Source organism: Arachis ipaensis, chromosome B7 (genome assembly GCF_059453495.1).
Source record: "Arachis ipaensis isolate K30076 ecotype BB chromosome B7, ASM5945349v1, whole genome shotgun sequence".
Taxonomy (NCBI): domain Eukaryota; kingdom Viridiplantae; phylum Streptophyta; class Magnoliopsida; order Fabales; family Fabaceae; genus Arachis; species Arachis ipaensis.
The window spans coordinates 96,084,324-96,109,452 of record NC_142442.1 but is presented as its reverse complement, the minus strand read 5'-3'; the positions used below and the strand labels follow the sequence as shown (position 1 = coordinate 96,109,452).

The 25,129-nt window shown below is 36.7% G+C and overlaps 1 non-coding gene across 1 annotated transcript; it reads left to right on the top strand.

Moving 5' to 3' along the window:
• Positions 1-1,358: 1,358 nt before the first annotated feature.
• On the top strand, positions 1,359-1,466 carry LOC148553437 (small nucleolar RNA R71). Its single transcript, XR_015892809.1, has one exon. It is a non-coding gene; the product is annotated as a small nucleolar RNA R71 (small nucleolar RNA).
• The last annotated feature ends 23,663 nt before the right edge of the window (positions 1,467-25,129 follow it).

Sequence of the window (25,129 nt, the reverse complement as noted above, 5' to 3'; positions counted from 1 at the left end):
AGGATTATGAAATCAGCAGATGTAAAGGCCTTCAACCTTTACTAAGACGTCCTCTACTTGTCCATAAGCCTGTTTTCTTGAATTGTCTGCCATCTCTAATGAGATTTTAGTAGCTTGCACCCCAAAGATTCCCAGTTTCTCTATTACAGAGAAGGGCATGAGGTTTATCCCTGAACCAAGGTCACACAGAGCCTTTTCAAAGATCATGTTGCCTATGGTACAAGGTATTACGAACTTTCCAGGATCCTGTTTCTTCTGAGGCAATGTCAGTTGATCCAGATCACTTAGTTCATTGGTGAACAAAGGAGGTTCATCTTCCCAAGTCTCAATACCAAATAATTTGGCATTCAGCTTCATGATTGCACCAAGGTACTTGGTAACTTGGTCTTCAGTAACATCCTCATTCTCTTCAGAAGAAGAATACTCATTAGAGCTCATGAATGGCATGAGGAGGTTTAATGGAATCTCTATGGTCTCTAGATGAGCCTCAGATTCTTTTGGTTCCTCAAAGGGAAGCTCCTTATTGATCACTGGATGTCCTAGGAGGTCTTCCTCCTTGGGATTCACGTCCTTCTCCTCTCTTGTGGGTTCGGCCATGATGGTCAATTCAATGGCCTTGCACTCTCCTTTTGGATTTTCTTCTGTATTACTTGGGAGAGTACTAGGAGGGATTTCAGTGATCCTTTTACTCAGCTGGCCCACTTGTGCTTCTAAATTTCTAATGGAGGACCTTGTTTCATTCATGAAACTTACAGTGGCCTTAGATAGATCAGAGACTAAATTTGCTAAGCTAGATAGATTCTGCTCAGAATTCTCTGTTTGTTGCTAAGTGGATGATGGAAAAGGCTTGCTATTGCTAAACCTGTTTCTTCCACCATTATTAAAGCCTTGTTGAGGCTTTTGTTGATCCTTCCATGAGAGATTTGGGTGATTTCTCCATGAGGGGTTATAGGTGTTTCCATAAGGTTCACCTATGTAATTCACCTCTGCTATTGCAGGTTTTCAGGATCATAAGCTTCTTCTTCAGAAGATGCCTCTTGAGTACTGTTGGATGCAGCTTGCATTCCATTCAGACTCTGAGAAATCATATTGACTTGCTGAGTCAATATTTTATTCTGAGCCAATATGGCATTCAGAGTATCAATTTCAAGAACTCCCTTCTTCTGAGGCATCCCATTACTCACAGGATTCCTCTCAGAAGTGTACATGAACTGGTTATTAGCAACCATGTCATTGAGTTCTTGAGCTTCTGCAGGCGTTTTCTTTAGGTGAATGGATCCACCTGCAGAAGTATCCAATGACATCTTAGCTAATTCAGACAGACCATCATAGAATATATCCAGGATGGTCCATTCTGAAAGCATGTCAGAAGGACACTTTTTGGTCAGTTCTTTGTATCTCTCCCAAGCTTCATAGAGGGATTCACCTTCTTTCTGTCTGAAGGTCTGAACATCCACTCTAAGCTTACTCAGCTTTTGAGGAGGAAAGAACTTGGCTAAGAAAGCCTTGACCAGCTTATCCCAGGAGTTCAGGCTATCTTTGGGTTGAGAGTCCAACCATATTCTAGCTCTGTCTCTCACAGCAAAAGGGAAAAGCATGAGCCTGTAGACTTCAGGATCTACTCCATTAGTCTTAACAGTATCACATATCTGCAAGAATTTAGTTAAGAACTGAAAATGATCTTCAGATGGAAGTCCATGAAACTTGCAGTTCTGCTGCATCAGAGAAACTAATTGAGGTTTCAGCTCAAAATTGTTTGCTCCAATGGCAGGAATGGAGATGCTTCTTCCATGTAAATTGGAATTAGGTGCAGTAAAGTCACCAAGCATCCTCCTTGTATTATTATTATTTTCGGCTGCCATCTCCTCTTCCTGTTCGAAAATTTCTGTAAGGTTATCTCTGGATTGTTGTATTTTAGCTTCTCTTAGTTTTCTCTTCAGAGTCTTTTCAGGTTCTGAATCTGCTTCAACAAGAATGTTCTCGTCTTTGCTCCTGCTCATATGAAAAAGAAGGACAGAAAAATAATAATAATAGGGGTCCTTTTTACCACAGTATAGAGGTCCCTCTGTGAGTAGAAGAAAAGAAGAAGAAAAAATTCGAACAGAGATGGAAAAGGGGGTTCAAATTTGGGTGAGATGAAGTGTCAGTAGATGAATAAATAAATAAAAGGAGATAAGAGAGAGAGAAAAAATTTTCGAAAATAATTTTTGAAAAAGAATTAGTGATTTTTGAAAATAGTTTTTGAAAAAGGTTAGTAATTTTCGAAAATTAAAATCAACAATTAAATTAATTAGTTAATTAAAAAGAAATTCTGAAAAAGAGGGTAGATATTTTCGAAAATTAGAGAGAGAGAGAGTTAGTTAGGTAGTTTTGAAAAAGATAAGAAACAAACAAAAAGTTAGTTAGTTAGTTGAAACAAATTTTTAAAATCAATTTTGAAAAGATAAGAAGATAAGAAGTTAGAGAAGATATTTTAAAATCAAATTTTGAAAAAAGATAAGATAAAGAGATATTTTTGAAAAGATATGATTGAAATTAGTTTTGAAAAAGATTTAATTTTTGAAATCACAATTAATGACTTGATTCACAAGAAATCACAAGATATGATTCTATAACTTAAATTTTGAATCTTTCTTAACAAGTAAGTAACAAACTTGAAATTTTTGATTCAAAACATTAATTGTTGAGGATATTTTCGAAAATTATGAGATGAAAGTAAGAAAAAGATTTTTGAAAAATATTTTTATAATTTTCGAAAATAAAAAAAATGAAAAAGATTTGATTTTTGAAAAAGATTTTGAAAAAGATAAGATTTTTAAATTGAATATTTGATTTGACTCATAAAAACAACTAGATTTTAAAAAAGTTTTGAAAAAGTCAACTCAAATTTTTGAAATTTATGAGTGAAAAAGGGAAAGATATTTTTTTGATTTTTGAATTTTTAATGATGAGAGGGAAAAACATGAAAAAGACTCAATGCATGAAAATTTTGGATCAAAACAATGGATGCATGCAAGAATGCTATGAATGTCAAGATGAACACCAAGAACACTTTGAATGTCAAGATGAACATCAAGAACTTATTTTTGAAAAATTTTTAATGCAAAGAAATCATGCAAGACACCAAACTTAAAAATTCTTCATGTATAGACACTATGAATGCAAGAATGCATATGAAAAACAATAAAAGACACAAAACATGAAAACATCAAGATCAAACAAGAAGACTTACCAAGAACAACTTGAAGATCATGAAGAACACTATGAATGCATGAATTTTTCGAAAAATGCAAGATGAATGTGCAATTGACACCAAACTTTCAACTTGACTCAAGACTCAAACAAGAAACATGAAATATTTTTTATTTTTATGATTTTATTATTTTTTGTATTTTCTTTTAATTTTTTCGAAAATCATTTGAAAAAGAAAAATAAGGATTCCAAAATTTTTAATATGAATTCCAGGAATCTTGCACTCTTATTCTAAAGCTCCAATCTGAGGGTTAGGCATGGCTTAATAGCCAGCCAAGCTTTAGTATGTAACTCAGACATGCCACAGCTGACATACCAATTGGAAGCCCCTATCCAAAAGAATTAGACATGGCTTTACAGCCAGCCAGGCTTTAACATACTTCATGAAACTCTAGAATTCATTCTTAAAAATTCTGAAGAAAAATATATTTTTGAAAACATTTATTTATATTTTTTTTAAATTTTTTTCGAAAACAAAGGAGAAAATTTTTGAAAGATTTTTGAAAAATTTTTGAAAATAAAACAAAAAGAAAATTACGTAATCTGAGCGAAAAGATGAACCGTCAGTTGTCCAAACTCGAACAATCTCTGGGAACGGCGCCAAAAACTTGGTGCACGAAATTGTGATCTCAGGCAACGGCGCCAGAAACTCTGTACGCACGTCTTAATAAATCGTTTTTCATTCACAACTTCGATACAACTAACCAGTAAGTGCACTGGGTCGTCCAAGTAATAAACCTTACGTGAGTAAGGGTTGATCCCACAGAGATTGTTGGTATGAAGCAAGCTATGGTCACCTTGTAAATCTCAGTCAGGCGGATATAAAATAGTTATGGAGTTTTCGAACATAAATAATAAATAGATAGAAAATAAGGATAGAAACACTTATGTATATCATTGGTGAGAATTTCAGATAAGTGTATAGAGATGCATTCGTTCCTCTGAACCTCTGCTTTCCTGCTTTCTTCATCCAATCAGTCTTACTCCTTTCCATGGCTGGCTTTATGTAAGGACATCACCGTTGTCAATGGCTACTTTTAATCCTCTCTGGAAAATGGTCCGATGCACTGTCACTGCATGGCTAATCGTCTGGAGGCATCACCCTTGTCAATGGCTGCATCCCATCCTCTTGTAAAAATGGTCCAAATGCTCTGTCACAGCACGGCTAATCATCTGAGGTTCTCGATCATACTGGAATAGGATTCAACCTTCTTTTGCGTTTGTCACTACGCCCAGCACTCGCGAGTTTGAAGTTCGTCACAGTCATTCAATCCCAGAGTCCTACTCGGAATACCACAAACAAGGTTTAGACTTTCCGGACTCTCATGAATGCCGCCATCAATCTAGCTTATACCACGAAGATTCTGATTAAGAGATCCAAGAGATACTTATTCAATCTGGCGTTCAATGCCCTTTTACGTCGTCTAAACTCGGCCAAAGTATGGACTATTATATATTGCTGGAAAGCCCTGGATGTCTACTTTCCAACGCAATTAGAAGCGCGGCATTTAAGTTCTGTAGCTCCAGAAAATTCACTTTGAGTGCAGGGAGGTCAGAATCCAATAGCATCAGCAGTCCTTCTTCAACCTCTGAATCTGATTTTTGCTCAAGTCCCTCAATTTCAGCCAGAAAATACCTGAAATCACAAAAAAACACACAAACTCATAGTAAAGTCCAGAAATGTGAATTTAACATAAAAACTAATGAAAACTTCCCTAAAAGTAACTAGATTCTACTAAAAACATACTAAAAACAATGCCAAAAAGCGTATAAATTATCCGCTCATCAAATGACTTAAAGGATGGAAAGGAAACATACAAAAATGGAAGGAAAGCACAAAACAGAGTTTTTGAAGAAACTGGCAGCCATGCGATCGCATGGGCGACGTGGCCGCATGCCAGCGCGAAAAGGCATTGACGCGGCCGCATGACTGACGCGACCGCGCGCCTCGAGCGAAACACATATGACGCGGTCGCATGACTGACGCAACCGCGTGCCAAGGAAAACTCCGAATGATGCGAACGCGTGACCCACGCGGACGCATGACAGAGGCCATGCACCAAAAATTGCAGAAAACGCTCCCAGCAAATTCTGAAGCCCTTTTTGGCCCAAATCCAAGTCGAGAAGGCAGAGACCAGAGGTTATGAAGTGGGGGAATGCATCCATTCAAGGAGAGTCTCCACTTTAGTTAGTTTTCATGATTTAGATTTAGTTTAGAGAGAAGTTCTCTCCTCTTTCTTCTCTCTTTAGGATTAGGATTTAGATTTAGGATTTTATTCGCTTTCAGGATTATCTCTTTATCAGGTTCAATATTCCCTTTTATTTACTTTTGCAATTTAATTTATGAATTCTTCCATGTTACAGATTACTCTTTTGAATTAATGTTATTTGAGGTATTTCAGTTTATTATTGCTTTCTTTTATTTACATTATTGTTATTCCTATCTGAAGACATTTTTATTCCAGTAGATTTACTTTTCTCCTTTTAGTCTTGGTTAAGAAATCAGTAACTCAGGAGTTATCAAACTCAAACATGATTGATAACTGTTATCTTTGTTAATTAAATTGAACTTCAATAATCCCAATCTTTTCTTAGGAAATAAATAGGATCCGAAGATCAAACCAATTAATCCCTTGACCTTCCTTTATCTTAGTAAAGGTTAACAAAGTGGAATTAAGATTCAATTCTCTTCATCATTGATAAGGACAACTAGGATAGGACCTCCAATTTCTCATACCTTGCCAAAAGTTTATTTTACAGTTATTTATTTATTTTACAGTCATTTATTTATTTTACTTGCCATTTAAATTACTTGTTCCTTATCTTCAAAACCCCGATTTACAATCTCCATAACCAATAATAAGAACATACTTTCCTGCAGTTCCTTGAGAAGACTGTAACGGCCTAGCCTTTAGCCTCGATGAAATGACGCTTTTTCGGGATCAAACGGAATTTTTATGGAATTTTTAGGAATTTTAGTGCATATAAGCACCTCCACTGCACAGGTGCTATGTCATCAAGCTGCTGAGTCAGCAGCTTGATTGCACCATACACCTCTCCTAATCTAAGCAGGCAAGTTGCGAAAAGTTGCGTTTTTGAACCACTTCGGGTCCGAATTTCAAAATTCTGATTTCCGTAGTTTGTCTCTATGTGACGAGCTGGTCTCGAATTTCGAGAGAAAAATTATATTAATATAATATTCATATATTATTATTTTATTTGGAATATTATATTATTATCTTCTCTAATGTGGTTAATGTTGATCTATGTTTGGTAATATAATAACTGAGCTAGAAATCTACCGGTAATGGATAATACCGGCATTCTTAGATGAACTTAGCAATGCTAATGCTTCATCATATATCTTTTATTCTCATGATTATCATGTTACTAGTATTATCTATAATGGTAAAGCTCATGCTTATCCTTAAGTAGTATAATCTGATGTATCTAATTTTCGTAATTATCTTCAGAATAATATTTTATTATTAAACTCTGATGAGTCAGCACCCAGTGACACGTGGCTCTCCCAGAGTTAGCCACCACATGTTTCCTTTCTTGCTCTCCAAGCAAAGCTTTCTTAAGGAGAAAGTAAGAAATACTTGTGTTCTAATACATCTAGCTTCCGTAATTATCCTTTCTTGAGATATTTTTACACCAAAATTTAGGATAATGCTTATCCAAACCCCACGTTCTCCCATGTATCATCATTACTATCATTTTTACTTTCTAAACAAGTTAGAATTCGAAATTCTTGAGAGAGAAATGGAAGAACTTCCATGAAAACTTCCATGAACACCTAAGCTTCTTTCTCCGTTCTTTTTCAAACTAAAACCCCTATCAAAAATCTAATCCGACCAAAATGATCACCTCTTCCTCCTCTTCATTTCTATATCAATTTTCATGGAGTAAATCAAGGCATGATGGCTGCTCCTCCTCCTTGAAGTTTCATCCATGGTGGGAACTCAAGCTGATGATGTTTTCTTCATGTTTTCTCTTAAGATCTCTTGTTCAATCACCACAGGCTCTAAGAAAACGTGATTTCTAGCTGCCTTGAGGTGAGGAAAACCTACTTTTCACCATCATGAAGCTTCAGCCTTCATGGTTCATATGGTTCTAAAGTTGTTTTTGATGTTAAAATAGGCGTAAAAATGCTTTTGGAAGCTTGTTCCTGGTTCAATTCTTGGCAGCTCCAAAGGAGGTAAGGTTTGGTAAATTAATCAATGATTGGTTTGGTTCTTGAAGTGTTAAATCAGCTCTTGTTACTTGAAGCTTGATTTTGAGTTTTTGTGTGATGGTTTGATCATGAGATCTTGTTGTTTAATGCTTGAAAATCAAGTTTTTGATGGTTCTGAAGTTGTTGTTGTTGCTGCTGGAAAACGTGGCTTTCCAGACATGAAATTCATGATATTTGATGTGTTTTCGATGTGTATTTGATGGCTGAAATGTTTCTCTTTGGTTTGGTCAAAATCAGGTAAAAATCGGTTACCGAAAAGATTGAAAAACTAGTTGAAAATCAAGCTGAAATCTGATGAACTTTTGGAAAAATGTTTTTGGTCTTTGAAGGACAAGAAAAACGTTAGTTTTGATGATTTTGGGGTCAAATTATAATTATTAAAAAGTTTGGGGTTGAAAGTTAATTAAAGAAAAGTTAAGGGGCCAAAGTGCAAATATTAAAAGTTAAGGGGTCAAAATGCAATTTCCAAAAAATTAGGGGTCAAAATACAATTTTTGAAAGTTGAATAAAATATTATTATTTTAATATTAAAATATTAAAATATTATTTTATTGCTAATATTATTTTATTAATAATATTATTTTATTCTTAATAATAAAATATTGATAAAAAGACAGTTTTTCCTAAAAGCCTCAGGAAGGCAGTTTTGAGTCCAGAATTCCTTAATTCTCTTTATTAAACACCTAAGGAAGAGTTCAATAGAAAGTATTGAGGTATGTATGGTAATGAAAAAGGTTTTAGAAACTTTCATACGTGTTGGAAAGAAAAGGAATTAAAAGCTATATATATAGCAGTGTGCTTGACCTTACAGAGTAAGCAGAGAATTGTAAAATGAGCTCACTGTGATGTTGTGATGCTTGATTTATGATTGTGGAAAGATAATGAAGATGATTGCTAAGTGATGAAAAGTATGGTTATATGTGACTTATGAGCCTTCGAGCAATGCTTGTGAATATTATGCGGGGACGCCGTATTGTGATGTTGCTTCCCAGACAGGCTGCCGTAGAGATGTACCAGCCCTGCAAGCTGAATGCTTGGTAGAGGCCTTACTCGCATACCTGCGGTATATTGAGATTTGAGCAAATACAAGCCCTGTAAGTCGAGAGTACTTGGTAGAGGGTATGCGGTACTTAATCTGGGTTTAAGTTATGGGAAGGCCTTATCTGACCTGGAAGGTCGGATTGCGTCAGGTGCGGGTCGAAACCGACAAATGAGCTCATTACCTGCAGTAGGATCAGACATGCATCATACTTGTTTGTGCATATTTTAATTGGTTTGCCTATGTGAACAACTCTGTTTAATTGCTAACTGCTATACTTGACGTAACTGCTCTTGATTATGTTTGAACCTCATTACTTGTATTTGTAACTGATTGTTTGGATTGTGGTGATTGGATGTTGATTGAGTTGTTTGGGCCTAAGGCTGTGGTTGGTTTGTTTGAGGTCTAGCTTTGTATAAAGTATCTGACTGATTCGGCATAGACTTAATGAACCTATGCTTGGAACAAGATGATCATTTATACCGCGTAGGTAACTTCTTTTATGTTTATAGTCTAGTAAAGTATGAAAAATCAAACTCTTACAGCATAGACTTAATTGAACCTATGCTTGGGACAAGTTGGTCATTCATACCATTAGGAAACTTTTCAGATTCTTATATCTGGAAAAGAAGTTTGGATTTATGGTTAATTAACTGATTTCTTTTGAAAAGGTTTTGAATATTTGATTGTTAAACCATCAATTTTCAAAGGATTTAGAAACTTGCAAACGGACATTATAAATGGACTTAACTATGAACCCCGACCTTACTAAGAACTCCCCAGTTCTTGCCCCTTACACCTCTTCAGATGGACACGGGAGTCCTGCCCTACGAGATTAATTATCCGTACATCCACGACGACCCAGTGCGCAGCTACGAGTATTACATCCGATGTGCGGCACCTTGTGTACGTAATTATATAGCAATGAGCCTAAATGGGGCACCAGCGAGCAGGCATCATCACCTACCTAACGGTTTTCTGTGAGGGGCTTTTGGATCAGAGACGAGGAGACTTTTGAGGCGTCCATTCTAACCACCGTACCTTAGAGTGTTTTCCTTACTTGTACTAGCATGCTCAGAGGGAATAGGCATGTCATAGAGTTAGCCTAGCCTGGGTGCCAGCTTAGGGGCTTTTGGACAGGCCAGGCCCCGGGACGTCTTATATATATATGTGTATATATTATATGAGTCACTAACTGAAGGATGCTGTGTTATAATTCCTTACTGGTATAACTGAGCTGCTTCTGCATTATGATGTGCATTGAGGTGTGATGTTCTATGTATTACCTTTTACAATTCCTTGAATGTGTGTACTCATGTTTCGTTGTTATACTCTATGTATGCGACTCTAAACTACTATTGTTTTAAAAAAAATTACTCGAAACTCGCGAGGTGTTAACAACGAACATGCTTATATTTATTAAATATTACTTAAGTTGGGGAAACAAGTTGGTAACGTTCAACTTTTAGTATGATCATGACATGCTGGAAGTTGGGCCGTTACAAAGACGACCCGAGGTTTGAATACTTTGGTTATCAATTTATTTAGGAGTTTGTTACTTGTGACAACCAAAACTTTTGTACGAAGGGATTTCTATTGGTTTAGAAACTATATCTACAACGCGACTATTTTTATAAAATTCTTTACCACCATAAAATCCTAACGTCAATGCTTCCTTGCTTTTGCATTTACTTTCCTTACTATCCTATCCTCTAATTTCAGGATGAGTCATTATCAGCAACCACGGAAGCGGGAGAAAGAACATCCAGCAACTGGTTGATCCACCACTGGAGGTGGCAATCCGAAGAGTCGCCATACCCCCTTGCTCATCTTTGAGTGCACCGAGGACGGTGCAAACTTTTATGTGTGGGGAGGTCGTCTGACTAGTCGGCGCCTTTGGGTGACAAATTTCTAATCCCAACACTTTTGCATTTCATTTTTAGGTTTTTAGGATTTTTACTTGTGTTTTCTTATTTTTGCATATATATACATAATAAGCTTAACCAAAATAATGAAATTTTCCAAAGAACTTATCTATAGGGTACCATCCCAATTGATTGAGAAAATTTTTGTGGAACTTGCTTGAATTATATATTTTGTGAAGCATGTTGTGAGCTAAGAACACAAGCATGTGAGGTTTGATCCTAATGATGTAGTTACATCTTATAATCACTTATTTTTCTTCTTGTGTGCAATTGTTCTCTTTCTATGATTGTGATCCTTGATTTGCTTAATTCTATATGTCCATTATTCCTTGTACTCATGCACTTATATGATTGATGCCATTGTTTCATTAGCTCACTCAACCAAATAAGCCTACCTTTTACCTTCCATTGTTAGCCAATTTTGAGCCTATGATTAACCCAATTGTTCTTTATTTTAGCACATTACAAGACTAAAGCGAAAAAACAATAAAAGTCCCTTGTTTGGATCTTTGATTGGCTTAGGCTAGTGAGAGTGTTCATTATTCAAGATGGGGAGATTTGGGAACATTGGTGGGGATAAAAGGGTGCTTTGTACTTTTATATTTGGGAATTGGGTGAATACACATGTATTAATCAAATGTCAAATCTTGTTCATTGATGTTCTTGTATATAGTTTGAAAGAAAGAAAAATGAGAAAAACAAAAGAAAAGAAAAGAAAAAGAAAAAAAAATATGGAAAAGAAAAGAAAAAAAATATAAAAAAAAGAAAAAAAAAAGAGAAAAGAAATAAAAAGAGGACAAAATGCCCCAAAGCAAAGTTCAATATGAATCAATGCATAAGTGTTGTGAAATGAAAAGAAAATGCATTAGTATGTGAAAAAGTGAAGAATGGGTAGTTCGGTTAGAACTTAATTGTATAGGTTATCATAGGTTAGGTGGGGAGGTTGATAAACCCCATTTTTAGGGTTTACCTTGTGTTGAATTTAGATCATTTTATCAACCTTTTCTTATATTTATTCAATGAAATAGTATGGTTTTGTGATTCTCCCTCATTTTGTGCTTAAGTGTGAAAACATGGTTTTAGACCTTTAATTTGATTATTTTAATTCACCTTTGATTCCACCAGATGCCTTGAATTGTTTGTTAAGTGATTTCAGGTTGAAAAGGATAGGAATGGATCAAAAGAGTGAAGAGGAAAGCATGCAAAGTGGAGAACACATGGAAAGACCAAAAATTTGGTTGCGCTCATCCACGCGCATGCGCAACAGACATGCACGCGTGGATTGTAAAAACCCCATGGACGCGCATGCGTGCTGTATGTGTAAGCGTCGGTGCTGGCACGTAATTTTTAAGTGAAAATGTGCCCAGTGAATTCACAGAGGCTGTGGGGCCTATTCTAAACCAACTTTGGCGCCAAAGCACTTAAAAGGACCAAGGATTGAAGGGGAATGTATCATGAATCACATTAGTTTAGTTTTAAAGAGTTTTAGTGTTAGTTTTAAAGAGAGAAGCTCTCACTTCTCTCTAGAATTAGGATTAGGTTTAGGTCAATAAGCTTAGATCTAGGTCTTAATTCATGCTTTCATCCAATTCTACCTTGCAATCCTTTGTAGCTACATCTTGTTCTTCTATTCTTTTGTTGTAATTTCTTCTATTTTGTTTCTACACTTTGTTGTTCTTCTACTCTTGTTCCTTTTATTTTTTTTAATGCAATGTGAGGTAATTCATGTTAATTGTGCTTTCTTTGATTGTTTGCAATTAGTTGTTGTTAGATTTCATTCTTGTTGTCAATTTACTATGCTTTCCTTTTACACCTTCCAAGTGTTTGTCAAAATGCTTGAAAGGATGTTAGAGTAGAATTTTATATTCTTGAGTCACTAATGTCCAAGTGGTTGATAGTTGGTAGCCATTGACTCTAGCTCCCATTAATTCAATTAGTGAATAGCTAGGACTTATGGGTTTGGATTGATAGAGCTCACTTGACTTTTCTTTACTTGTTAGAGGATGACTTAGTGGGATTGATCCTTGCAACTATCATGTTGTAGTTAGTGATAATGATAGAGATCCTTGACCACCAAACTTTGCCAAGACCTTTTCATCATTAGAATTCCTTTGCCATTTACTTTTCTTGTTTCTTATCCAAAACCCCAAAATATACATATCCATGGCCAATAACAAGAACACTGCCATGCAATTCCTTTGAGAGATGACCCGAGGTTTGAATACTTCAGTTTATAATTTTAGGGGTTTGTACTTGTGACAAACAAATTTTTGTATGAAGGGATTGTTGGTTTAGAGACTATACTTGCAACGCGATTTCATTTGTGAAATTCTAAATCGTCAAAAATCCTTTCATCAGTGGGTAATATCCCATGAAATTGGCTTGATCAAAAGATGAGGTGAACTCCATTTAAATTTTGTAGAACATAATCACCAAAGAAAATTGAAACTCCTCATGTCACATATAAGAATTTCTTAGTGAGGCAATAACACAAACACCTTGGTATCAAGAGAAAGCAGAAAATTGAAAGAACATTAAATGACAGAAACAAAGAAAATGCTTAATCTAGACTGATCACCCACTTAATCATTGTCGATCTAAATCAATCTCCGACAACGGCGCCAAAAACTTGATACGTGAAAATTAGATTTCACACGTATGAACTACCGGCAAGTATACCGGGTCACATCAAGTAATAAAACTCACTGTGAGTGAGGTCGATCCCATGAGGATTGATGGATTAAGCAAATTTAGTGAGGTGATTATTCTAGTTAAGCTAACAAGTGATGCATTGAGTGAAGTTAAATCAACAGAAAGTAAATTGCAAGAAATCTAAAGTGCTGAATGTAAATTGCTTGAAACTTAAATTGCAAGAAATTTAAATGACTGAAACTTAAAAAGTAAATTGATGGAAATGAAAATGGGAATTGGGTGCTAGAAAATTAAAGGAAGCAGTAAATCAAAGCAATCAAATGAGATTCAAGGCAATCAAAATGAGAATTAACAAAAAGAAAGACTCATTAGGGATTGGAGATATCATAATCCACAATGAATCAAATGGTTCTCAACTTCTTTCTCAATCATTTGAGTAGATTTATGGCAGATTGAAATTGATTGGATCCCAATTCCTTGGCAATCCAATCTCTCTAATCACAATCAATCTTGCCAATTCCTTTATCCAATTGTCACGAGAAGAGGTTAAATGCATGTCTCTCATCCATAAGCCACACAAATTCTCAAGATCTTAATTCCTTCAAATAGTGTTGATCAAGAGAGTTGTGAGAGATAGAGCTTCAGTTCTAACTTCCATGATTCCCCTTCCGAGGCTCACATGGAAATTCAATGGATCCAAACCCCCTTCTGGAGTGAATGAATCAAATCAAAACAGAAGTTATCTCTTAGCTACCCAAGCAGACTGAGAGGAAGAAAAATTTCATTCAATTTATATGAATTAAATAGAGATCCTCCCCCTAATGAGTTGGGGTTTAGTGAATCATAGCTATAAGAACACTTGCAGGAATTTAAAATTGCATGAAAAGAAAATTGAAAGCAATACGATCAAAAATGTAAATTTGCATCAGAGAACAAGTGCTAGAATTGGAAATTGCATAAAAATAAAAGTGAATTAAGTACAAACTAAGAAGGAAAGTGCAGAAAGTAAAACAAGTACAAAAGAGAAATTCTACAATAAGCTCTCTCGAGTCTCTAATCCTCCAAGAGAACTCTGGAGTCTCTAATCCTCCAGCCTATACTCTTACTCCTACTCCTACTGTCAGTGAAAAGCCTTTTATTCCACTTCCACGTGAATGCATCATGCATGAGTATGCGTGGCCTTCCAAAGTTCTCACTTTGATGCGTACACGTCACCCACGCGTACGCGTCACTGGCGAATTTTCCAGCTTCACTATTGCAAGCACTCTTTGAAAAAGAATGTGGCGCATTTGGCTGAAGCACTCTTTTATGGAAAACGGAGCAATCTTCCTTGACTTAATCATGGGCCACGCTTTTAAAAGTGTGGCCTAAGGTTCAAAAGCATGCTCCAACTTCAAAGTGTGTCCAGAATTCTTCTTTTCTTCTTTTGATCTTGTTTTGTGATTTTTTGCTTCTTTCTCTACTTATTTCCTACAAAATTTATCAAATCAAAAGATCAAAGCAATATACTATTTAAGCACTAAAAGACTTAATAATTAAGCATTAATCACTAATTTCCTGTATGAAAAAGCAAAGAAAAACATAACATGATGTGCAGTCATCAACAGGTTTAAAATTTTACAGGGTTGTGTGCGCGCACATACCAGAAATCACAAAATTCTGCAAGTTTGCAGAATTTCAGATTTGGACACCAATCTTTGAATGATCATAACTTCCTCTACAAAAATCCAAATTTTACAAACTTTATATCAATTTAAAGAGTTTCAATGAATTTTAATTCTAAATAAATTTCAACCAATTTTGAAAACTGAGGCATAAGTTATGATCAGACAAAATTCACCAAAAACCAACTTTTACCAACACTCACAAAATCTCAATTTACCAACACTCGCGAATCGGAGAAATGTAGTTCGAGATATCCCGAGTTAAAGTAAGAAGTGAATAGTGTTTTAACGGAAACCCTCCTCTCTTCTTCAATCTCTCTTCTTCAATCTCTCTTCTGCTGTGTGAGTTTTATTTAATGAGCTGAAGGGTTCATTTAATGGCTTATATATATGTTAGGCTTGGGCCCAACTTGGGCCCGGTACAACCCGTTAGTGTTTTTTAGCACGTTTGACTTCTAATATTTTTCTAAGGTTTTTAACTGTTTTCACTTTTTCTCGCACAGTACCGGGCAAACCTGAATCGGTTCAACCGGTTCGGCTGCCGGTTCGCAGTTTTTCACGGTTTTTCGCCGAAAATACATTTTCTAACTCAGAAAAACCTACTGAATCCAAAAATCATATTTAAATCCTCAAATTCTCATTCTAAATTTTCGGATTCTTTTTTGGGCAATATTAATTACTTAATTAGACAATTAATTAAGCTCGGTTCTTACACTAACAGTAGCACTAACGGTGGCTGAAGAAGGGAAGACCGTTAGTGGCAACGTTGGTGCCACTAACATCGTCGATGGTATGATCAAGGGCAACTTAGTGCTGTTAGTGGCAATGTTAGTGCCACTAACGGCAGTACCAATGGTGGCTGAGGCAAGGTGTGACATTAGTAGCCATGTTAGTGCCACTAACGCCAGGAGTAACGTGAATTCGAGAGCTTTGTAACGATGTTAGTGACCACGTTGGTGTCACCAATGTCTTCGAGCCATGCAATTACACAGGTTGTTACTCACATTTACGCCCCCCACTAACGGCCTAACTAATGTGATTACTGCCTCAACAAAACTTTTCCAGAAAGCTGAGCAAAGCCCAATAAGTTTGTTAATGGCTTTCACTAAGGCCAAGGGTCTACATCCAGATACTTGAAGACTCAACTGAGGATCAGAGAAGTAGTATATATAGGAGTAGTTTTGAACTAGAATTGGAGATTGGAAATCTGGGGATCCAAAATTGTAAAACACTCATTTACTCTTCTCTGTAATTAGTTTACTTTAATTGCACTTTTTTTTTCCTTTCGATCTTCCCAGAGCTATGATTAACTAAACCCCACTTCATTGGGGGAAGGAGCTCTGTTGTAATTCAATGGATCAATAATAGTCTTATTGTTCTTCTTCTATTCATTCTCTTTGATTTTCTTGAAAGCTTTTGATCTTCATCTAATTGAGCAATTGTCTCGGAAGAGAAATTGTTCGTACTTGGATTCCCTCAGAACCTTGGAAGAGGAATGAAGGATTCATGCTAGAAATGCTTTCTCATGTTGGACTAGATTAGGGGTTGGACGGATATAGTGATATATAATCCTCCCGATGCTTTGATCAAGAAAAACATGTGGTATAATCAGTGATCGTATTTTATCTCTTCTCATGAGCAATTAGATCAAGGAATTGGGCAATTGTTTAAGCTTAGAGAGATTGAATTACTAAGAAATTGGGATTCAATCACCTAAGATCGCCAAGAGATTAATGAGTTGCATGAATTGAGGAAGAGATGAGAATGAACTTGATCCAGAGAATGCAATATCTCCTGAACCCAATGATCTTCCCCATTCTTATCTTCCTATTTTCTATATTCTGTTTACTTTGATCACTACAAGAAAAATACCCATTCAGACACACTTTTTTTAAGCTACATTTTAAAAGCATAGCCTATTCGTAGAATCGCTTTTTTCGTGTTACCCCTTTTATAAGAGAATAGAAAACACAATTGTGGCATCATTTAAAAAGTGTAGCCTTAGATACAATAAAAATCACTTATAAAACGTAGCCTTATGTTGATATCTATGAGTACACTTTTCATATCAAAGAGAACGCTTTTAAAAAGTAACATATTCTTTATGTTTTGGGTGCGCTTTTGAATTGTTTTCTAATATATTCACGTATACTTAATGAATTTTGTTTTTCTTTTTAGAAACCCTCCTGCTTCAGAAACCTGTGCCTGCTCCTTCTCTTTCAGAAAGCCTCACGCCACCACCACTAACTTTCACTAACCACCACTCAGTGTCGCCGTTCTCCTTCGTCTTCACCTATGCTCACCCCCACTCACCATCGCCATTCTCCTTCGTCTTCTCACCTTCACTCACCACTCACCGAGACATTGAAGTTCTTCTCTCTCAAAGAAAAATACTAGCCGCTGCTCTCTTCTTCAAGCTGTATCACCGCCGTCGAATCTAGTCCAGCTGTCGTCCCCACTCCCACTGCTCCAGCGCCGTCGCATCTCGTCTTTATCATCATGTTACATTGCCTTTGTTCCACGGCCGTTGTCTGGTCCAATTCCATCGCCTGTGCTCCACTGCTCCCTCTCCCTCAACTCGGTTTGAGTTCTGGCCCTCATCTGAGTTCGAATTCTGTCTGTTATTATTTTTTTCATGTTTTTATTGTGTTATTATGATTTAATTATTCGTGTTGTTGTTGTGTAACTTATAATTTCTCCTGTTGGTGTTGTGAATCTGAATAACAGAGAATGATGACATATTGATTCTAAATCTGAATAGTATTGATTAAGAGAAAATCAATATTTAGAGGACATGTACTAAAAATTTTATGTTAAATCTAAATAGTATTGATTCTTTCTTCCATTGTTAGAGGCTATTTCAATAGTAAATAATGCATGCTGGGCTATTGGAGAACTTGCAGTTAAGGTATATGTTAATGTTATGCGCTACATTCTGATTAAATTTTGTAGAACTATGTTGTGGCTGGAATCTAATTAGCTTAGAGTTATGTGCATAATGTAGTTTTAAACTATTAGTTTCAAAAGCCAATTAGGACAAATGGCTCTGCTCTTTGTGATTGCTATTTGGTTGTTAGCTTTTTATTTTCCACTTATGTATTTTTGTCTTATGAAATTTTATAACAAGGTGATTGTTTTAGTTCTGGAGAGTATTTCGACTTATTTATATATTTAATTGGCATCTTTTAGATGGTTGGGATTTTCTAGGTCCTATCAGAGTTTTATGCATTCACTAAATTTTCTATGATATTCGACAAATTTCGAAAAGCATGTTATTTAACTAAACTGACCAAGAGTTGAATGGCACTCTTGTTAGACATTAGGCTTTGGATATCTTTGAAGAAATCATTATTGCTCTAGCTTCTTGTTTTGGAATAGATTCCTATAACTTGGCATTGGAGTCTCAGCTCAAATATTCTAATCACACTCTTTCATAAAACTCGCAATCATGTATAGTTTATGATTTCCTTCTTCTTTATTAGGGACTCAACAAGTCACTAATAGTGGGAATAAAGAGGGAAGAGAGGAATTACTTGTAGTATTACTGAGCCACATTCAAATCTTCAGGGTGATAATAAGGAGGTACTTTTAGTTTGCTTTGGATTTGAGAAATTGTGAGTTGGTTAATTTGTTGTAACTGTCAGGTTAGTTAGAAATTAGAAGTTAGTTTGTTTTAGATTTTGATAATTTGCTGTACTATATCTATTAGACTAGCATCATTTATAACATTTATTTTAGTTTCAGAAGTTAGTGTCGATTAGTTTCAAATTCTGATCATTGTAGAACTTGAGATGAAGGAATTTGATTCAAGAGCTATAATCTTGCATGTTTCAAAATTCTAAGTGGTCGGTTCAGTCCCCTATTGCAGCTCTTTTCCATTTTTTGAAGATAAGTATTGTTCATAAGTGTAGCAATGGACGTACTAATCAGGTGAGTTGCAGAAGGATCTAAATATGGGTGTAGATGGTGAACTAGTGAACTAGTGAAGTCAAAGTTTATCAAGTGATTGCCCTAATTTCCCAGATTATTTATCCAAATGGGGTTCCATCATTATTATTATAAATAATAAACGGCTTGTGTGCAATTTCAGTGTGAAAGTCTTACCACCTGGGAAGATGTTGTCAACAAGTTTTTAACAAAGTTTTACCCCCCCACAGAGGATAATCAAGTTGAGAATAGAGGTGCAAACCTTCAGAAAGCTAGATGGAGAAACCTTATATGAAGTCTAGGAAAGGTATAAGGAGCTAACAACTGCTCCCTCCGGGGAATCCTTAGGAGCATTTGAGCTCCTCAATGTCTCGCCCCTGTCTCAGCTACTCCTCCCTCATGCTCCTCTGATCCTCCATTATTTGATGGAGGACGACTGATTGATTTTGTTGCTCTATTCTCAGCTGATTCACAGATGAAGTCAGCTGCCCTAGAGATATAGTCAATTGGTCCCAATAGTCTTGGGGAGGGAAGTACGTTTCCTAATGCACCACCGGTATTTCTGGTGGAGGTGGCTGAATAGGTTCGTGATGTGGTCTGTGTGTAGGCTGCCTGGCGTGCTCCATCCTCCTTTTTGTGATGGGTTTGTCCATCTCAATGAGGGTGTCTCCTCCTATGTGAACTCCAGCTGAATTGCATAGGTGATGAATGAGGTGAGGGAACGCTAGCCATGCTTGGGCGGAGACTTTTTTGGCCACTGGTGCATGAGATTAAACTCCGCACAACTGAACCAACAAGTACACCGGGTCGTCCAAGTAATACCTCAAGTGAGTGAGGGTCGAATCCCACGGAGATTGTCGGATTGAGCAAGCAATGGCTACCTTATAAATTCTAGTCAGGCGATTAGAAAAGATGGTTGTTTGTTTGAAAGCATAAACGAAATAATAAAGAACGAAATACCAGATTGATTGTGAAAACCGTGATAAGAATTCAGTTAAGGCTTCGAAGATGCGTATTCTTTCCGGATTAACTTTTCTTACTGTCTACTTCAATAACGAAGGATTCATTCAATGACAGCCAAAATTGACTAACTCATGTAGCATCCTCATCAAGTTAGCTTCTTCTAAACCATAGCAGTCCACCATATCCGAGCAACTCATATCCTCTCATCAAGTTAACTCATGGCTTTCCACTAGAGCCGAAGGTGAAGACCTAAGCAATCCACTCCCCTTCGTGATCCTACTCAAAATGCCACAGACAAGGTCGGATCTTCCGAATCAGGGAATGTTGCCTCTCAAACTCTAGCCTTAACGCCACAGAGACCTTGATAAACCACTATTTTATGGTTTATATTGTGTTTAATTGTGTGGTTTTATCATGATCCTTACCCACTAATTCATTAAATTAACATGAAATTATAATTCCTTCTGAATTCATTACATGTTTGAAAACTGCTTCCTAGAGACTTTAATTGTGTATTTTTAATTCTCCTTTATTTCATTCGATGCCATGATCTGTGTGTTGAGTGTTTCAGACTTTATAGGGCATGAATGAGTTGGAGATTGGAAAGGAAGCTAGCAAAAATGGAAGGAACACAAGAATTTGAGGAGATAACCAGCGAGAAGTGACGCGGTCGCATGGCTCACGCAACCGCGCGAAGGAGAGCAAATAGCATTGACGCGGCCGCATGGCTCACGCAGCTGCTCGGATTGGAAAAGCTCAAAGCGACGCGGTAGCGAGGACGATGCGAACGCGTGGCAAGGAAAAGCGCGAATGACGCGTCTGCATGGATGACGCGATCGCGTGACATGTGCGATCTGCATAATCTACAAAATTCGCTGGGGGCGATTTTGGACCTTATTTCGACCCAGTTTTCGGCCCGGAACAGCAGACTAGAGCCAGAGAATATGCAGAAACAAGAGACAACATTCATTCTACACAGTTTTCAGTTTTAGATCTAGTTTTACTCCTTTAGGTTTCTCTCTCTAGGTTGAAGAATTTTAATTTTCAATTGGTCTTAGCATTGGAACATTGAGAAGAGTTATTTCCTCATCAAGACTTCGTCATTCTAGTTCGTTCTCTTAACTTGGTTTTATTCTTCCACGTTCTTTGCTTTGTTCAATTTTGTCATTTGAATACTTTCATGATTATTTAATACAAGGATTATTTCTTCCATTTTAATTTATTTTCCATTCCAATAATCATGTCTTCTTTTAATTCCCTGTTATGGATTTATTATTTACAATGAGTGAGTAGTTCCCTCACTTGATGGGGAGTTGATTGAAAGGAACTCTTGAGTTGGAAAGATTGAAAGAAAAATTGTAATTGGGTTAACTGTTGGATTGTTATCTAATCACTAACACCAATCCCTTTGAACTAAGTGGGTTGCAACTCGTGAACAGATCTAGCATTCCAGCTTGTTTGACTTTCCTTTACCTAGTAAGGGATAACTAAATAGAACAACCATTAATTATAAATTAATCTTGAAATCATTGATGAGTATTTTGGTGGAAAAATGAATTTCTCCCAAAACACACAAATCTAACCGGCAAGTGTACCGGGTTGCATCAAGTAATAAAAACTCACGGGAGTGAGGTCGATCCCACAGGGATTGAAGGATTGAGCAATTTTAGCTTAGTGGTTAATTTAGTCAAGCGAATCAAGATTTGGTTGAGTGTTTTGTGATTTGCAGAAATTAAATTGCATGGAATTAAAGAGAACATGAAATAAATTGCTGAATCTTAAAGAACAAGAAATTAAATGGCAGAAACTTAGAGTGCAAGAAAAGTAAATTGCAGAATCTTAAAGTGCAAGAAATGTAAATGACTTGAATTGTAAAGGGGATTGGGACTTGGATTTGCAGAAATTAAACAAGGAAAAGTAAATTTGCATCAAGCAGAGAAGTAGAAGAGGATTTGGGTTAAATCGGATCTTGAAGCAAAAAAGTAAATGAACATGAAAACAGTAAACAGAGAATTAGAAATTGAAAGTTCAGATCTCAGGACCCAGAGACTAGAAAACCGAGTCTAGATCTCAATGCCTTCCTAGATCCAACAAGAACAATTGCAAGGGAATTGTAAATTGCAAGGAAAGTAGATGAAGAGCAATTAACAGAAATTAAATTCAATCAAGCAGTAAATGAAGCAGAGAGATCCAAGGATGAGATTGAAACAGAATTTCTTCAATTCTCCAACCCAAGATCCAAGACAATTGTAATTGAAATTGAAAGCAATAAAACTAAGAGGAAGAGAAGTGAATTCTCCTTCCCCAAGTGAAAGTAAACACACAAGCACACACATAAACTAGCCTACTTATTTTAAAAGAAACAAACATAATGCAAAGACTATTAATTAAAAAGAACTACTTAAAGATGCAAAGACAACTTAGAACAGATAGAATGCATGTTTTTTTCTTTGTAGTGATGAACAAGGAGCAAGTCCACCTTTCATTTGTCATGCTTTTTTTTCTCCTTTCATACACTTGGTTGCTAGTGTTCCCACCATCCGTGTTTGTTGCCTGTTGACCTCGCCAAAATCCAGCCTTATTCATAGCCTCCTCTACTCTATCTTCAAGTCTCATAGCATTGCTTACCTCTACCTCACTTCTCTTTTTGAAGAATTCATCAAAAGTTGGGAAAGCCGGATCCATGTTGTGCAAATGTTCTCCAATATAGTTCAGTTTGATTTGGCTATTGATGTTGTAATCGGCTTGTACTTCATACCTTGCATCTTGGAGTGTTGTGAACTCTTTGAGAGCCCTCAAATTTTCAGCTTGCATTTGTTCCAACTTTCCAAAAGATTCATGAGATTGAAAAGCATGTTCTTCTTGCATCACAAGGAATCTTGACTCGAATTCACTTTGTTTGTTCATTATTCTTAGCTCCCTTTCTTCTTGTGCTTGTTGGTTTTTCATGTATAGAGAATGGTATTCCTCTTGCCTTTCTTGATTTCTCATGTACTGTTGTGACAATCTTCCTATTGCTTCTTGCATTTGAGTCATATCCATATTGCCATGTGGGAAAAAGTGTGGCTGTTCCTCCTCCTCTTGTGGCTCTTCTTCTATGTGTGGCTCGTCTTCTTCCATTGGTTCTTCTCTTTCCCTTCTTCCATGTGGTCTTCGGCCTTGATGTGCTTTAATGGGCATCATCATTCATTCAATGGTTATGGGCATGCCTTGGCTTAACCACATTGGATTCTCCTCTTCCATTGGAACTTTAGCCTTTGCACACAACCTCCAAATGGTACTCGGATAGTACAACCAAGATCCGGCCGAATTCTTCTCAGCCAGCTTTTGAATGTCTTTTGCAAGGATTTCATGAACTCTTATCTCTCCTCCCACAATGATGCAATGCAACATCACGGCTCTCTCCTTGTTAACTTCTGAGGTGTTCACTGTGCCCAGAATTGATCTTTTCATCAACTCATACCATCCTTTTGCTTCCGGGGTGAGGTTACATCTCTTCAGATACTTATATTTGTTCTTGTCATCTGCTTCCCACTCTGAGTTCTCCATACAAATGTCTCTTGCAATCTCATCATAATCCTGATCCTCATTCAATCTTTGTTGGTATCCCGGTTCACTAAAGCGGACTGACTTTAGTTTCAAGACTTTCTTGATTGCATCCGGGCTAAAGTCTACTTCCACCCCCCGCACATAGCTCTTGTATGTTGGGGGCTCACGCATGTCAAGCCTTGAGACATTTGCATAGAACTCTCTTATGATATTGGCATTGATTCGGGTGGCTGGTGATGCAAGTTCCTCCCACCTCCTCTTTCGAATTTTGTCCTTCATTTCTTGGCATCCATCATCCGGCAACAAGAGTGGAATTTCAGGATAGATCCTTTTCTCATTCATCCATTCAATTTGCATTTGATGGTACCGAGACTTGAATCTCCATTGGTCATATCCATGTGTGTCTTCCTCCACCATGGGGTCTTTCCCTTTTCTTCGTTTGGTTCTTGAGGAAGAGGCCATGATTAATTGATTGGTTGAGTTTTGTGAGGTTAGAGAGAGTGTGAAGAATGTTGGAGAATTTGATGTGTGTTTGGAGCAAGAAGAAATTGAGACCGAACTTGTTATGACAGGAAATGATGAAGGGAAGTTTAAATGGTTGGAGTTTAAAGCAAGAGAAATGTTGAACAGAGCTTGTTATGTTGAGGAGTGATGAAGGGAATGAAGTTTCCAAGGTTGGAGTGATTCGGTCATGTGCATGGCTTTAGGTGGTACGTTTGAGCAATGAAAGGCTAAGATGCAACTAGACACTATGGGGATCAAAGGTGTGCATGTAAGGATGAATGAAGACAAGGCTTGCTTCTTCACTTGCCTTTGCCGTGATCATTCTCAAGGAGTGGCAGATTTCTTTTTCGAAGCATGTGATGAGATTTTGTCCTCATGCTATGCTTTCCTTTGTCTTGTCTCTCTCATTGAAGATTCTTTGACCACCTAGTCATCACAACATACATTAGTTTTGTCCAACTATGGCAAGAGTATTCCTTTTATATGAATCATCAATTCTTATATCCAAATGAACCGTGACTCATCTTTGGAGGACACCAAACTTAATGTTTGGTCATGCATGAAGAAATTGTGTCTCTTCCTCCAATTAGTGAAATCCCAATGTCACTCTTAGTTAAATGTTTATAAGAATTGCTTTCATCGTAATTTTCTTTTTCTCTCTTTTTTTCATGAAGGGTCAATTGTGTCCCTAAATCGGTTCATCAAGTTTTGATGAACACCAAACTTGTTTCTTGTCAAAGGGTACATCACAATTGATGCCTTCATTACCGAATAAGAATTTTTCCATTTATAAGATTTTGGAAAACAACAATTGTATGATTATTGATGCATGAATTTCAAATTTTCATGAAGCTATGTGGACACCAAACTTTAGTGTTTGGCCATATGCCTTTAAGCTTGCAAAACGGAATTATTTGTAACGTTGGTTTAGTGTGCTTGAAAGCACACCAAACTTAGAATTCTCAGCATATGTTTCAAAATAGTGCTTGCAGGCAATGGACATGTTCATGAAAAGAGAAAAGAATTCATGCTCAAATGATCATAACTTATTGAATTTAAAATGACATGAATCTTAAAGCATGGGTTGCCTCCCATGGAGCGCTCTTTTATTGTCATTAGCTTGACATTGAGGCTTTCTTTTATGGTGGTTGGTGCTTGTAGAGTCTCAATTTGTCTCCTCTGACCGTGATCTTCTTCTTTGTTCTCTGGTGTTCAATTTCAGCATGCTCTAATGAGAGTATGTTGCTGACAGAGTAGTAGTCCTCAGTTTGTTGATTTGCCCCCAGCTGTTGATATATCAGTTGCACTTTGTCACCTTTGGAAAGCCCCTCTGTTGGAATCTTTCTGTTCTTCCAACCCCTTTTTGCTTTGTTTCTTCGTTTCATCTTTCCTTTTGTTGATCCTTCTTTTCTGGCCG